Genomic DNA, 16,347 nt, shown 5'->3' with positions numbered 1-16,347 from the left:
CTTTGTTGAGGTTGGTGAAGTCGACACACATGCGTTCCTTCCCTCCCTTCTTCGGCACAACGACAGGGTTGGCCAACCAATCTGGGTATCGGACCTCGCAAATGACCCCAGCGGCCTCTAATTTGCGGGTCTCTTGGACGATGAAGGCCTGCTTTTCTGTGGACTGCCGCCTGGCCTTCTGCTTCACTGGGCGCACGTTGGGGCACACGTTGATGTGATGCTCGATTATGCTCCTGGGGATCCCTGCCAACTGGTCCGGCTCCCAAGCGAATACCTTCTTGTTTGCGCGCAGGAACGCGACCAGGGCCTCCTCCTGCTCGGGTTTGAGGTGGGCGCCTATGGTGAAAGTGGCGTTGGTGGACCCGTCCTCATCGACGGGTACCTGCTTGGTTTCTGCCTTGTCTTGGGTGAACAACTGCTTCTTCTTGGAGGGCGCAGCCCCCTCGGGCTCGGGGGCCCCCAAGTCGGCAGGCTGTGCCGACGCTGCTGTCCTGAAGACGAGCTTGAGCACCCGCAGAGCGTCACCGGTATCCCCATGCACGATGAGGACACCGCTGCTCTCGGGCATCTTCATGAGGTTGTACGCCGGGTGCGTCGCGGCTATGAACTGGGCCAGCGCTGGGTAGCCAAGGATGGCATTGTAGGGGAGGCCGATGTGGGCGATGTCGAAGTCGACCAGCTCCATGCGGAAGTTGTCGTAGGTGCCGAAGATCACTAGGAGACGGATCTGCCCCAAGGAGTTGGACGACCTGCCCCCAGCGCCTGAGAAGGGCAGGCTGGGCTGCAACCGTTCCAGGGGTATGCAGAGGAGGTTGAAGGCCTCGATTGAGAGCACGCTAGGGCCCGCCCCGCCATCGATAAGAGTTCTGGTGACGGCCACCTGGCAGATGGTGGGGGTGCATAGCATGGGGAGCGCGCCCGAGCCGGCCGAGTTGGAGGGGTGGTCCTCCGGGCTGAAGCTCAGGCCGGTCTCGGGCGCCGCCCGACCCAGGGGAGCCCCCTGCCGTGTGGGAGCGGCCCTGACCCGGCGGATGAACGGCTTGACGTGGTAACTTGTAGGCGGCGCCTGCAAGCCGCCCAAGAGGGTCGTGACGACTGGGGGTGTTGGTCCAGCGCGATAGGTGGGGAAGAGGTTGCCGGGCTCCGTGGGTGCGCGGAGCACGCGGGACGAAGAACCAGCTGGGGTGAGCGAGTGAGTTGCGGTGTGGCCGTCTTGCCGCACGGATAGATGCCGGGACGATGCTTGCCGCTCGTCCCCCGCCGGGCCGGTGGCAGCGTTGATGGCAGGTGACGGGGAACGGCGAGGGCGCCCGCCGACAGGGGCTGTCTGGGTGACGTGGGAAGCGAGGGCGGCCCAACGCTCCGTGCGGGCCCGACATGCGTCAGACATGGGCGCGATGGTCGGAGGAGAACGGAGCGGTGGAAGACGAATTCTGGCGCACCCCTACCTGGCACGCCAAATGTCAGATTTCGGGTTCCGGCAGACCCTTGAGGTTCGAACACTGGGGTGCGCGCGGAGATTTCGCCTCCTACCTTCCTGCACCCCTCCGCCATGCTAGGATCAAAGCTATGAAAAGAACAACACAAGGGACACAGGGTTTATACTGGTTCGGGCCACCGTTGTGGTGTAATACCCTACTCCAGTGTGTGGTGTGGTGGATTGCCTCTTGAGCTGATGATGATGAACAGTACAAGGAAGAACAGCCTCGCGAGGGTCTGTTCTTGGCTGGGGCCATGAACTGCTGGGAGGAGTTCAGCCACCTTTCTCTATCTCACTCTCTCTCTCTGCTTACCACCTCTCTACTTGTCGAGCCCTTGGAGGAGACTGAGCCGAACCCCTTGCTACGTGGGTGGCCGGTCCTATTTATAGTGGCCCTGGTCCTCTCCCCAAATATTGAGTGGGAAGGGAGCCAACAATGGCGGGCTAATTTGAAAGGGGACAGCAAGTATCAACTATCCTGACAAAAGTAGTCTTCGCCTGCGCAAAGCTCTGGTGATGATGCCGTCTTGGGCTCCATGGTGACCTCCGTCTCGTGGTCCTCCTGGTCTTGGTCTCGTTGCACCAAAATGGCAACCTTTGCCTGATGCCTCGGTACTCCGCGGCTGCACTTGCCCCCTTTGCACCAAAGAGGAAAGGAGGACGCTGCGCGGGCTGGCACCCGCCTGGCACCCTGAGTCGTCATGGCTTGCGTCACGGGCACCTCGCGAGATACCCCGCCTTGATCTCTCCGCCTCCTCGTGAGCCAGCCTGACGAGGCCATGCCTGAGGAAGCTCCGTGTCGTCCGCCCCGCGAGGCTTGGCCCCTCGCGAGGGTCTTGAGTTTGTGTTGGTGAAGATGGGCCGTGCTGGGCCCCCCTTTGAGCCACGCCGCAGGCCGCAGGCAGGCAAGTCTGGGGACCCCCGTTCCCAGAACGCCGACATTATGCAACTCCCGTTTACCGGAGGAACACTTTGTGTGCTACCAAACGTCACAACGTAACTGGGTGATTATAAAGGTGCTCTACAGGTGTCTCCAAAGGTATTTGTTGGGTTAGCGTATTTTGAGATTAGGATTTGTCACTCCGATTGTCGGAGAGGTATCTCTGGGCCCTCTCGGTAAAACACATCACTTAAGCCTTGCAAGCATTGCAACTAATGAGTTAGTTGCGGAATGATGTATTACGGAACGAGTAAAGAGACTTGCGGGTAACGAGATTGAACTAGGTATTGAGATACCAATGATCGAATCTCGGGCAAGTAACATACCGATGACAAAGGGAACAACGTATGTTGTTATGCGGTTTGACCAATAAAGATCTTCGTAGAATATGTAGGAGCCAATATGAGCATCCAGGTTCCGCTATTGGTTATTGACCGGAGACGTGTCTCGGTCATGTCTACATAGTTCTCAAACCCGTAGGGTCCGCATGCTTAAAGTTCGATGACGGTTATATTATGAGTTTATGTGTTTTGATGTACCGAAGGAGTTCGGAGTCTCAGATGAGATCGGGGACATGACGAGGAGTCTCGAAATGGTCGAGACGTAAAGATCGATATATTGGACTACTATATTCGGACATCGGAAAGGTTCTGAGTGATTCAGGTATTTTCGGGAGTACCGGGGAGTTACGGGAATTCGTATTGGGCCTTAATGGCCATACGGGAAAGGAGAGAAAGGCCTCAAAGGGTGGCCGCACCCCTCCCCATGAGCTGGTCCGAATTGGACTAGGGAGGGGGGCACCCCCTTCCTTCCTTCTCCTTTTCCCTTCCCTTTTCTTCCCTCCTACTCCTACTACTTGGAAGGGCTCATATTTCTACTAGGAAAGGGGGAATCCTACTCCCGGTGGGAGTAGGACTCCCCTAGGGCGCGCCATAGAGAGGGCCGGCCCTCCCCCTCCTCCACTCCTTTATATACGGGGGCAGGGGGCACCCCAAAGACACAACAATTGATCTCTTGATATCTTAGCCGTGTGCGGTGCCCCCCTCCATCATAATCCACCTCGATCATATCGTAGCGGTGCTTAGGTGAAGCCCTGCGTCGGTAGAACATCATCATCGTCACCACGCTGTCGTGCTGATGGAACTCTCCCTCAAAGCTCGGCTGGATCGGAGTTTGAGGGACGTCATCGAGTTGAACGTGTGCAGAACTCGGAGGTGTCGTGCGTTCGGTACTTGATCGGTCGGATCGTGACAACCGCGTTGTGCTAACGCTTCCGCTTTCAGTCTACGAGGGTACGTGGACAACACTCTCCCCTCTCGTTGCTATGCATCCTCATGATCTTGCGTGTGCGTAGAATTTTTTTGAAATTACTACGTTCCCCAACACGAGCAGCGAGAGAGCAGAATACAACAGTATCTCAGTCGCGGAATAGGATCCATAGCAGATCCGTGGTTGTAGACACAGTCCAGTCGGCTCACAGCCCGAGATCGCCCTCGAGGCATGAGGGACGTGGGGAACGGCGAGATCAGTATAGAAACCGCGAGCAGTATTATCACCGACTCGATCATGATGATCGTCGTCGAGTGCCCATGCCTCCCCCAAGGAGTGGGTCATACATGCCTCGGCAACATGATGACAGACGTCCTCACGGTGGTGGGCGAAGGATTCTAGTCGACCCCAGGGAACCGGGCTTTGATGCGAGATCTATTCTCGTTCAGGGTCTGGTCGACAGAAACATAGCTCACAGAGAAGGCCACGACAGAGATTTTCCAACCAGTAGCAGAGTGCATGTCTCAGGTCCAGAGTGCTTCAGCAGAGCCATCAGGGCTGCGGTGATTCCTCCCAACTTCAGGTTGGCGACTAGAGTGAGTAAGTTCACTGGTGAGTCCAAGCCTGACACTTGGCTTGAGGATTACCGAGTGGCTGTATAGATTGGTGGTGGCAACGATGAAGTTGCCATGAAGCATCTCCCTTTGATATTAGAGGGCTCGGCCAGAGCATGGCTGAATCAGTTAGCGCCTGGTAATATTTATACTTGGGAAGATCTTGCCCGAGTATTTGTCAAAACATTTGAAGGTACATGCAAACGGCCAGCAGGGCTGACAGAATTACAGTGTTGCGTTTAGAAACCGAATGAAACTCTGAGAGATTATATCCATAGATGGATCACGTTACACCATACAGTGGAGAATGTGTCAGATCACCAAGCAATTTGTGCCTTCAAAGAAGGCGTTAAGTATCGGGAATTGAATCTGAAATTCGGTCAGACAGGAGATATGACTCTGACTCAGATGATGGAGATTGCCACCAAATACGCCAATGGTGAAGAGGAAGACCGACTCCGGAGTGGCAAGCACAAAACAGTTGCCCACGAAACCGGAGGAGGGAACTCCAGTCGGAGGCAGAAGCGCAAAGCCGAGCCAACTGCTCCTGGAGAAGCCTTAGCCGTGACTCAAGGAAAGTTCAAAGGGAAACCCAAAGGACCGTGGAACCCCAAGAAAGTAAAAGATTAATATGGAAATGATGTGCTAGATTTATCATGCTACATTCACACCAAGAAAGATGAAGAGGGTAATTTCATTTACCCGAAGCATACCACTCGACAGTGTCGACTCCTAATCCAGCAATTCTGAGAGAAACAACCCAAGAAAAAGGAGAAGGAAGCGGACAAAGTTGAGGATGAGGAACAGGACGATGATGGTTACCCCCAGGTCAATTCCACTCTGATGATTTTTGCTGATGTTGAGAGTAAGAGTCGACTGAAAATCATCAACAGAGAAGTGAACATGGTCGCTTCGGTGACACCCAGTTATTTGAAGTGGTCTCAGACTGCCATTACATTTGACCAGTCCGATCACCCAGCGCACATAGCCACCCCTGGGAGGCAAGCGCTGGTGGTCGACCCAGTAATCGAAGGCACTCGATTGACTAAGATTCTGATGGATGGTGGCAGTGGTCTGAATATATTGTATGCAGAGACGTTGAAAGGAATGGGCATTCCGATGTCCAGACTCAGTGAAAGCAATATGGGTTTCCATGGAGTTATTCCTGGCAAGAAGGCTGCATCACTCGGCCAGATCGCCCTTGATGTAGTTTTCGGTGATTCCAAGAATTACCGCAAAGTAAAGTTGACATTTGAAGTTGTGGATTTCCAGAGTGCTTATCATGCTATTCTGGGCAGGCCAGCTTATGCACGTTTTATGGCTCGGCCATGTTACGTGTACCTCAAATTGAAGATGCCTGGTCCTAAAGGGGTGATCACTATCACTGGCAATCGAAAGAAGGCAGAAGAGTGCTTCCAGAAGGGCTCAAAGATCGCCGATGCACAGATGGCAGTAGTGGAGTTCCAGGAGTATCAAAAAAATGCAGATCCGAGTAATTTGTTGCGAGCTAAGAAGCCTGCCACAGATTCAACATTCAGTCGTCTGGTGAAACGAAGCTGATTCATATTCACCCAACGGATCCCAATGCTGCTCCGACTCACATTTCAACAATACTCGACTCCAAATAGGAAGAAGCGCTCATCCAGTTCCTCTGTGAGAAATGGGACATCTTTGCATGGAAACCTTCTGACATGCCAGGTGTTCCCAGGGGACTGGTTGAGCATCGTTTGCGAGTCAACCCAAAAGTGAAACCAGTCAAAGAACATCTTCGACGGTCCACCGTACAGAAGAGAAAGGCAATCGGCGAAGAAGTGGCTCGGCTTCTAGCAGCTGAGTTTATCCGAGAGATTTACCACTCCGAGTGGTTAGCTAATGTTGTCATGGTCCCAAAGAATGACGACTCACTTCGCATGTGCATTGACTTCAAACATATCAATCGGACATGCCCGAAAGATCAATTTCCTCTCCCTCGCATCGACCAAATAGTCGACTCGACTGCGGGGTGTGAGTGTTTGTCCTTTTTGGACGCTTATTTCAGGTATCATCAGATCCGTCTGTATGGATCCGATGAGATAAAAATAGCTTTCATCACCCCATTTGGGTGCTTCTGTTATGTCACTATGCCATTCGGCTTGAAGAACACTGGAGCCACATTCATGTGGATGATTCAGAAGTGTTTACTCACTCAGATCAGTCGGAATGTGGAAGCATACATGGATGACATTGTGGTCAAGTCACGTAAAGGTTCCGACCTACTGGCTGACCTTGCTGAAACCTTTGCCAACCTCAGATGGTATGATATCAAGCTTAATCCATCAAAGTGCACATTTGGAGTTCCAGGCAAAAAATTAGTCGGTTTTCTCGTTTCCGAACGAGGGATCGACGCTAACCCAGAGAAAGTGGGTGCCATACTCCGGATGAAACACCCTGTGCGTGTGCATGATGTCCAGAAGCTTACTGGTTGTTTGGCCGCCCTAAGTCGATTCATTTCTCGCCTCGGTGAAAAGGCACTGCCTCTTTACCGACTGATGAAGAAGTCAGATAAGTTCGAGTGGACTCCTGAAGCTGATGCAACATTTGCAGAGCTTAAATCCCTGCTTTCCACCCAGCCGGTGCTTGCTGCTCCAATCAGCAAAGATCCTTTACTGCTTTACATTGCAGCCACTGGACAAGTCGTCAGTACAGTACTTACGGTCGAGCGGGAAGAAGAAGGAAAAGCTTATAAAGTTCAGTGCCCAGTATACTATCTCTCTGAAGTTTTGAGTCCATCAAAGCAAAGATATCCACATTATCAGAAGCTTGTTTATGGGATTTATATGACCACGAAGAAGGTTGCACATTACTTCTCTCACCACTCCATTACAGTCATCAGCGACGCTCCATTATCAGAGATTCTGAACAATAGAGATGCAACTGGTCGAGTGGCAAAGTGATCGATTGAACTCCTTCCCTTAGATATCAAGTTCGAGGCAAAGAAAGCTATCATGTCCCAAGCAATAGCGGATTTCCTCGCCGAGTGGATCGAACAGCAACTGCCGACTCAAGTTCACTTGGAGCACCGGACCATGTTCTTTGATAGTTCCAAGATGCTGAATGGTTCCGGTGCTGGGGTAGTACTGGTATCCCCCCGAGGAGACAAGCTCAGATATGTCCTCCAGATTCACGTTGATTCCTCCAATTACGAAGCAGAATATGAAGCACTCTTGTATGGGTTACGTATGGCCATCTCACTCGGCGTCCATCGCCTCATGGTCTATGGCGACTCAGATTTGGTAGTCAATCAAGTGATGAAGGAGTGGGACGTCAGAAGCCCAGCCATGAATGGCTACTGCAACGCGGTGAGGAAGTTGGAAAGAAATTTGAGGGGTTAGAGCTCCATCATATACCCTGACTGGAAAATCAAGCAGCCGATGATTTAGCAAAGATAGGCTCCAAGAGGGAAGACATTCCTAGTAATATTCCTGGAGCATATTCATGCTCCTTCAGTTCAAGAAGATCCCTTCACTGAAGAGCCCCCACAACCAAAGAGTGCCACCGATCCGACTGAAGTCAAGATTCCAGTCGTGGTCGACCTAATCATGGATATTTTGGTTATTACTCCCGACTGGACAATGACGTACATTGCGTATATCCTTAGGAAGGAACTCCCAGAGCATGAAGAAGAGGCTCGACAGATCGTCCGTCGATCCAAAGCCTTTACTGTGATAAGAGGACAGCTGTTCAGGGAAAGTATAACCGGAGTCAGGAAGAAATGCATAACCCCAGAAGAAGGTTTAGCGATCCTCAACGACATCCACTCGGGGACCTGTGGCCACTGTCGGTGTCAAAACTGGCGGATCTCGGGTAGGGGGTCCCGAACTGTGCGTCTAAGGCGGATGGTAACAGGAGGCAGGGGACATGATGTTTTACCCAGGTTCGGGCCCTCTTGATGGAGGTAAAACCCTACGTCCTACTTGATTTATTCTTGATGATATGAGTATTACAAGAGTTGATCTACCACGAGATCGGAGAGGCTAAACCCTAGAAGCTAGCCTATGGTATGATTGTATGTTGTCCTGCGGACTAAAACCCTCCGGTTTATATAGATACCGGAGGGGGCTAGGGTTACACAAGGTCGGTTACAAAGGAGGATATATACATATCCGTATTGCCTAGATTTCCTTCCACGCCAAGTAGAGTCCCATCCGGACACGAGACGAAGTCTTCAATCTTGTATCTTCATAGTCCAACAGTCCGGCCAAAGGATATAATCCGGCTGTCCGGATACCCCCTAATCCAGGACTCCCTCAGCAGCCCCTGAACCAAGCTTCAATGACGTTGAGTCCGGCGCGCAGTGTTGTCTTCGGCATTGCAAGGCGGGTTCTTCTCTAACTTTCGAACGTTTGTAAAGCAGTGTCCGGTCCCCTTAATGTTTGGACCTCTTGGCTTCTGTGCCCAATAAGGGCTATCTCCCACGCGTCGAATGAATACGAGGCGCCAGGGTGTTTTTACATTCGCCCCCCTAGCCAGATAAATAAATTGTCTATTAAAGAGATGGGGATCCTTAGATCCAATCCATACCATCCTCCCCTAGCGAGAATCCATCAGAGCGTGTTTCGGAAAGATCCATTCCAGCAAGGCCGACCTCCGCAGCTCCTCCTGCCGCCCCCGTAGCCCTAAGCCCGGTGATTGGGAGAGGTGTTCAGTCCCGCACAGTCGATTAGTCGAACTGCAGACTAAGGGATTTCTCCCTCCGGCGTATATGGTTCCCGTTCGAGCCAGGCTTGCCACCTACAATGGCGGGGAGCAAGTGGAGAGCTTTCCCTGTCCCTCTATGGGAGAACGGGTCTGCCTTGTTCCCTATTTTTAAGGGGACTCGGATTTCCAATTCATCCGTTCCTCCGCGGGCTCCTGGAGTTCTACGGCCTCCAATTACACAATTTCACCCCTGCCTCCATTCTACATATCGCCGGCTATGTTGCTCTCTGCGAGTTGTTCCTGGGCTGCGAGGCTCACTTCGAGCTGTGGAAAAGGCTATTTTGCCTCGTCCCTCGCACACAGAGGGGGTCACCTTATCAAGTGGGCGGAGCCGAAATATGGCGCATCGCCGGTACCGGATACCTGTCCGGTACCCCGAAGAAGTCGTCCGAAGACTGGCCTTCGGAATGGTTTTATATGGAGGACGTTCCCCTTCCGGACCCTGTTCGGTGGGGTCTTCCTGAGTTCAACAATGCTCCTCTGAAGAAACGCCGAAGATGGCGCCCACGGAGCCCCTAGGTGGAAGACAATGGAGAAGTCCTCTATCTGATGAACCGGATTAAAGCACTGGCTCAATCAGGATTAACAGTAATCGAAGTTATGTTGATTTGCATAATGCGGGGAGTGCAACCTCTTCAATATCGTGGGCACCCCTTGTGGTGTTTTAACGGGGCGGATGATGCCACCCGCTGCGGGCGTAAGGGCCCAGACAATGCCGCCGCTTTAGCGAAAATTCTGTCCGAATTGTTCAAGGGAGAGGAAGAGGAGTTCACCCACATGAAGCCACGGGATGGATTCTCCATGTACAATCCTCCAAGCTGGGTAAGTTATATCTCCTTACTCCCATTTTTCCCGCATTCTTTGTCATAAGTATTCACCTTGCCACTTTGCGGCAGGAACTGCGAAAAGCCATAAAGAAGGTCAGCAGCCCTTCTCCACAACTAGAGGACCCTGACCGGGCCCTCGACTCCGGACTTGAAGAAGATCCAGTTATATTCGTGGAGCTGATAGACCGGCAGTTCTATCAGTTAAGCTGCGATGATGCCATGGTGGCTATCACGGCCGACTATCCCGGACTGCTCCCTACATCGCACGTAATAAAAACCAAAAATCCCAACTCCAAAAACTAGGATCCCCTTTTATACACTTCACCCACCATATACATATGGCATTTTTACAGGGAAGGCATTCGGGACGCCCTGCCGAACCCGTAGCAACTCGCCAACAAGAGGCACCAAGGCCGGGTAGGCCAAAAAGGAAGGCGGTCAGGACGGAGACGCCGACGCAAAGGTGTAACAAAAACCCCGCTCCGTGGTTGTCGTCTTTCTCGAAATGTAATGACGCCCGTGTTTCTTTAACAGAAAAAACGCTCGCCGGAATATGTCCGGCGATGTTACTAATCACACTTCCACCAGTTAGGCGCCAGGACCGGACATAGAGGCGGAAGCCGTTATGGGGCGGGCGCCGGATAATCCCCCTACAGAGGATGCGGATAGATTATCCGCTACAAACTCAGAAGTGGAAAGTGCCATGAATCATAGGCGCCGTCGGGCCGTACCCCGTGACGCTTGTTTCTCACCAGAGGCATTTGATGCCTTTAATTCTGGAGAGGCGTACCTACGAGCTGCTCAAGATGGTCTAGCCAGAGCCATGGATCAGTATGTAAAGGATGTACGGGTAAGTAAATCTGACGATTTATATGTATCAGTAGCCCCTGAGACTTGAAGCAGTTTGCAAAACTGATTTAAGGATCATCTTTATTGTGCAGGTTCTCATAGAGAAGAATACTAGGCTGTCACAGGAGGTAGAGGAATGCAAGACCCAACCGCAGGCCACTGTTGCCGCATTGCAGGAACCGAAAAAGCCACCCGCTAGTAACATTTACTTTAAAGAATGATGGTTACCATATAGTGTGCGGCGTGGCTGCAGATCTAACAATAGATGTTGCAGATGAATCCAGAGAAACTCTGGTGGACCAACATGTCGTGCGACAGCTAGAGGCTGGCAAACGCGTGCTGACTGAGGTTAGGCGGGAGAAAAAAATCTCCAAGACGCCAATATCAAGCTGAGGGTGGAACTAAAAGACGTTCGAGCCTAGCTTGCAGATTCTGAGAAGGAGAATAAGTGGCTTTGGCGCGGCATTTTTAGTAAGTGCTTGAACAAATCCTTTTAAAGGAGTTCGGCGAAGAAGCCGACTAATAGCGTTATGTCTGTAGGTATGCTGACGGGTCATCCCGCGGAGGAAATGCCCGGGTCTGCGGGTGATCTTCTATCCGAGCTCTCACATCTGCACGAACAAGTTCGGCAGGTGATGCAAGGTGTTACCCAGGCCTTGTGGCATCCGCCTCCCTGCCAGAAGGCGTTGCAGAGCTTATGGAGAAGCTTAAGGGAGCACGGCGGCGCTTCCGATTATGGAAGATATCGACCTGCCGACAAGGTGCCAGAGAAGCCTGGGTCATGGTGAAGACGCGGTATACCAAGGCTGACCCAAATCACATGGCCGAGGTCGGACCTGTGGAGCCCGACGGAAAAGAGATCCCTGTTAGCTTAGTTTATGGGCAAGTAGAATTAGCCACAAAGTATTACCAATAGGATTGTTGGAGTAATGGGCCACGGGTAGGCCAACCTGAGTCCCAGAACTTTTCAAGACATCGGGGCAGGCTGCGCCCCTCAAGACCCCAGGACAAAGAGCCGCCTCCTGAGGAGTCGACGGCAAGGCGGCCGACTGCCTGCTCACGGCCGAGTCCCAGAGATGACTTCCAGAGAAGCCGGCTTTGGGGAGTCGGCCTGCGACTCCAACAAACCCCATGGCCTCATCAAAGGGGACGAGGCAGGGGCGTGGCTACAGCGAAGCCCACCCTCGCCCCTCACCAAGGGCAGGCATGGCCTCAGCACGTCGTACCCCGGAAGATCTCCGTGCGGCGTGGCACTGTGGCCATGCCGGCCCTGACATCAGCACCGCAGGGCTGAATCCTGTACCCACGACGGCTTGTTTGTACGGCCTGGAGGCAGCAGGCCCCACCAGTCAGTGAGACCTCGGAAGATGGCAGGAGAACCACCAGTCGGACCCGTCGGGAGTCGGCCCGGGGGAGTCGGCCGAGCCCTCCCCCGGGGCCCACGCGCCATTAATCAAGATGTGATGGGGAGTGGCAACAGTGATCGCCCGCCAGGCGGCGGGGCTGTTGCTACGACCTCATGATCAAGCCCGCATCATCAGAAGCACGACTACAGTAATCAGCAGCCGGCAAGACCCGCCCGCGGCGGACGCGGCCTGTCGGCTCCGTACCAGGCCAGTCGGCGGGGCCCGCCAGTCGGCGGGGCCTAGCGGTCGGCAGAGAAGACGGAGGCCAGAGGGACTGACGGCTAGGCCCGTGTCCAGCCGGATTACCATTGTACCCCTGGGGAGGTAGGCCTATATAAACCCCCCAGGGCACCCATGCAAAGGGTTGGAACCCATTAGTGCTAGACCAGATTGTATAGAAGGGAGAGAGCTAGCATAGCCCTCTCCTACCACCAGAAAACAGCTCAAGGAACAACCGTGTAAACACTTTTGCCATAGTGATCATGTGGAGACCCCGCAGAGCAGCAATAGGGGTATTATCTCCCCGGAGAGCCCCGAAGCTGGGTAAGATTCGCCGGCATGCATTTCTTCGCCTCATCCTGTTTCCAGGCACCGGCGACGTTCTACTCGCCCCCACCATGATAAGCCATCCGTTGGCATATGTCGCACCAAACCCCCGACATTTGGCACCCACCGTGGGGCCTGGTGCACCAACGTCCGGAGATCTGCTCTGGACGGGAACTCTTTTCCTCCCTGGCGAGCGCAGCCAGCCAGGCAGGCCAGACGGAGTTTGCACCGACGCGCTAAGCGGCGTCGAGATCGCCTGTGCGGTCAGCTCCTTGGCCGAACTTGTCGGTGAGGTCCGCCTCTCCGACGAACTTGCATCCAACGCAGGCACGGGCGGCACCGAGAACCTCCTCGCGGGCCTCCTCGATCAACTCCACGTTTCCGGCGAGCCTGCCGTAGACTTGGAGTCCATAGGCTCCACTGACCCGATGCTGGTCGACTCTGAGACCGCGTCGCTCGACGCGTTCCCCACCAATGTGGTGGTCTACGATGAACCTATCCCCCACGCAGAGAGCAACGGAAGCACCGTCACCGAGGTGCTAGTCATCAGTCATGACGAGCTCCCTGGTGGAGGAGCGCACAACTCGCTCGGTGCGGCGCTGCAAGACCTAACTGCGCCCATTCCTGAAGACGCTGACGCAGAGACATTGGAGGCGCGCCGCCTTCAGCTCGTTGAAGGCGCGAAGAAGCTGGCCAGCATGAGGCACTTGTCAGAAGCCTACCAGCGGGAGATGGATCGCGCCGTCGGCGGCTCGCCGGCCCCGGCGGGGCCCAGCCGCCTTGGCGTGGTCCGGCAGCGCGACGTAGCCATCGCCAACCTGTTTGGGGCAAGCCGCCCTGTGTACGCTACACCAGCGGAGAACATCCGAGCCGCCCAGGCAGCGGCGGACGAGCTGGACAATTTCGAGGGCCAAGAACGCCGCCTCATGATGGAGCGAGTCCAGCGCTTCTCGACGCGGCCGCCGCGCAGGACGAGGCCGGCTGCCGCACGGAGGCGCCTCAATGGCCCGTCGACGGCCTTCACCGATATCAAGGCGCGACGTCTCGGACGCCGACTGGCGGCGCCCGAGGAAGAAGAGACAAGGAGCCGACTGTCAGCCACAGTCGGACTTGCATTACCATAGAGCGCGATCGAGATGGCCGCCCAAGAGCAGTGGAACGACAGGACGGCTGTTCGCCTCCCCCTCCCCGCAAGGAGAGGCAAGTCTCCCCGCCGCCTGTTGACCATCCGACTCTCGATGACCGCCTTGGCTGCCGAGAGGGAGTTGGAGAGAACAACGCCCACCACCGGATCGACCGACTCCACCGATCCTTAGCGCTGGAAGAAGAAGACGAGCTGGGTCCGCCTTGTTTCGGGCCCCGCATTCAGGACGAACCCTTTCCCAGAGGGTTCACGCTCCCAAAAGACACACCCAAGTATACTACTCCATGGCTGTCAGCATAGAAAACGGCAACAAGCGTGTCGCCGTAAAGTACGTTCCGCTCATGCTCCAGGGCACGGCCCGGACATGGCTGAACAGCCTAAGCCCCGCAGCATCAACAGCTAGGTCGACTTCACCGAAGCGTTCGTCCGCAACTTCACCAGTACTTACAAGCGTCCTCCCAAGCCTCGTCAGCTCTCCTTGTGCGTGCAAGGCCCCGACGAGTCGACTCGCGATTACCTCACGTGTTGGGCCGAGCTCCGGAACTCCTGCGAATGCGTGCACGAGGTGCAGGCCATTGAGTACTTCACAGCCAGGTGCAGAGAAGGCACCCTCCTCAAGCACAATCTCCTTTGCGACGAGCCAGAAACCCTTGACGAGCTGCTGATCATAGAGGACAAGTACGCCACGGCCGATTCCTCCATGAAGGTGGAAATTCAAATCAGCACAACTGACAAGGTAGCTCCTCAAGCTCCAAGAACTCCGGCGGCAGACGCCGGCCGGCGACAACAGTAGGGCGACAACAAGCGCAAGGCCCCGCAGCCGGCTTCTAGCAGCCGGCAGGTCGCGACCGTTGAAGACCAGCAGCCAGATGAGCAGCCCCCGCCCAAGCGACAGAAAGGCGGCAAGACAAACTGGTTGCCTGCCTTCTCCTATGAGCAGACCTTGGATGGACCTTGCAAGTTCCACAGCGGCGCAAACCATCGAATCACACCACCCGGAAGTGCCACTGGCTCACCAGGATCGCCAAGGGAGACGGCCTCCTGCCTCCCCTGCCTGCTGGGCAGCCGCCTCCGCCTCCGCCCCAGCAGCCGGCTGTCAGGCCAGTCGGCGCGGTACAAGACAAATACCCTGAAGAGCATGGAGCCTATGTGGTGTTCACCAGTGTGGCTGATGATCGACGCAGCAGGCGGCTACAGCGACAAGAGGTGAATGCAGTAGCGTCGGAGACGCCAGAGTTCATGCACTGGTCTGAGAAGCCCATCAGCCGGAGCAGGGCTGACCACCCAGAAGTGATGCCGAGTCCGGGCTCCTATGCCTTGGTCCTGGACGCCACCTTTGCTACGGACAGACGAGCCGCGCGTTTCTCGCGGGTTCTGATAGATGGGGGCAGCAGCATCAATATCATGTACAAGGACACCATGGAGAAGTTAGGAATCAAGCAAAGAAAGCTTCAGAATAGCCGAACTGTTTTCCACGGCATTGTTCCTGGGCTTTCCTGCTCGCCAATCGGCAAGATCCTGATGGACGTCCTCTTTGGGGACAAAGATCACTTCCATAGAGAGCCTGTTTGGTTTGAGGTGGTGGATCTTGAGAGCCCATACCATTCGCTGCTTGGCCGACCTGCCTTGGCCAAGTTCATGGCGGTCCCCCACTACGCCTACCTCAAGATGAAGATGCCCAGTTCCAGGGGAATTCTGACTGTGGCTGGCGACTACCAGAAGTCGTCTGCTTGCGCAGCTGAGACCAGTCGGCTGGCCGAGTCCCTGGTAATCGCGGCTGAGAAGCGGCTCCTTGAGCGAGCTGTGGCGATGGCCGGCAAGCATCCTGAGGTATCGCCCAACCCAAAAGAGTTGGAGGCTGAGGGTTCGGTCAAGCCGGCCAAAGAGACAAAGAAGATACCCTTGGACCGGAGCACCCAGAGAGGTACGCCGTCGTAGGTGCAAACCTCGACAGCAAATAGGAAGGGGAGCTCGCCGATTTCCTCCGTGAGAATCGGGACATCTTCTCATGGTCCCCCAAAGACATGCCAGGTGTACCGACGAAATTCGCCGAGCACAAGTTACATGTCCGATCTGATGCAAAGCCGGTGAGACAGCCCCTGCGCCCCTTATCAGAAGAGAAGAGAAGAGTTGTCGGAGAAGAGATAGCCCGACTCCTAGCAGCCGACTTCATTATGGAAGTGTTCTTTCCAGAATGGCTAGCAAATCCGGTCCTGGTACTAAAGAAGAACAAGCAGTGGTGAATGTGTATTGACTACACGAGCCTCAACAAGGCCTGCCCCAAGGACCCATTTGCTTTACCAAGAATCGATCAGGTGATAGACTCTACAGCCGGATGCGAGCTGTTGAGTTTTTTGGATGCATACTCAGGATATCACCAGATCAAGCTAAACCCGGCTGACAGACTGAAAACCGCCTTCATCACGCCGTTTGGAGCCTTCTGCTACCTGACCATGACGTTCGGCTTAAGGAACGCCGGCGCCACCTTTCAGCGTTGCATGCAGAAGTGCCTCCTCAAGCAGCTCGGCAGGAACG

General features: G+C 54.6%; 1 pseudogene; it reads left to right on the top strand.

The window, feature by feature from the left end:
* The window catches only part of LOC125535274, a 79,233-nt pseudogene that overhangs the window by 15,793 nt on the left and 47,093 nt on the right, over positions 1-16,347 (top strand).

This window comes from Triticum urartu, chromosome 2 (genome assembly GCF_003073215.2).
Source record: "Triticum urartu cultivar G1812 chromosome 2, Tu2.1, whole genome shotgun sequence".
In the NCBI taxonomy this organism is placed as follows: Eukaryota; Viridiplantae; Streptophyta; class Magnoliopsida; order Poales; family Poaceae; genus Triticum; species Triticum urartu.
The sequence above is the reverse complement of the archived record's forward strand: the minus strand, read 5'-3'. Positions and strand labels throughout refer to the sequence as shown.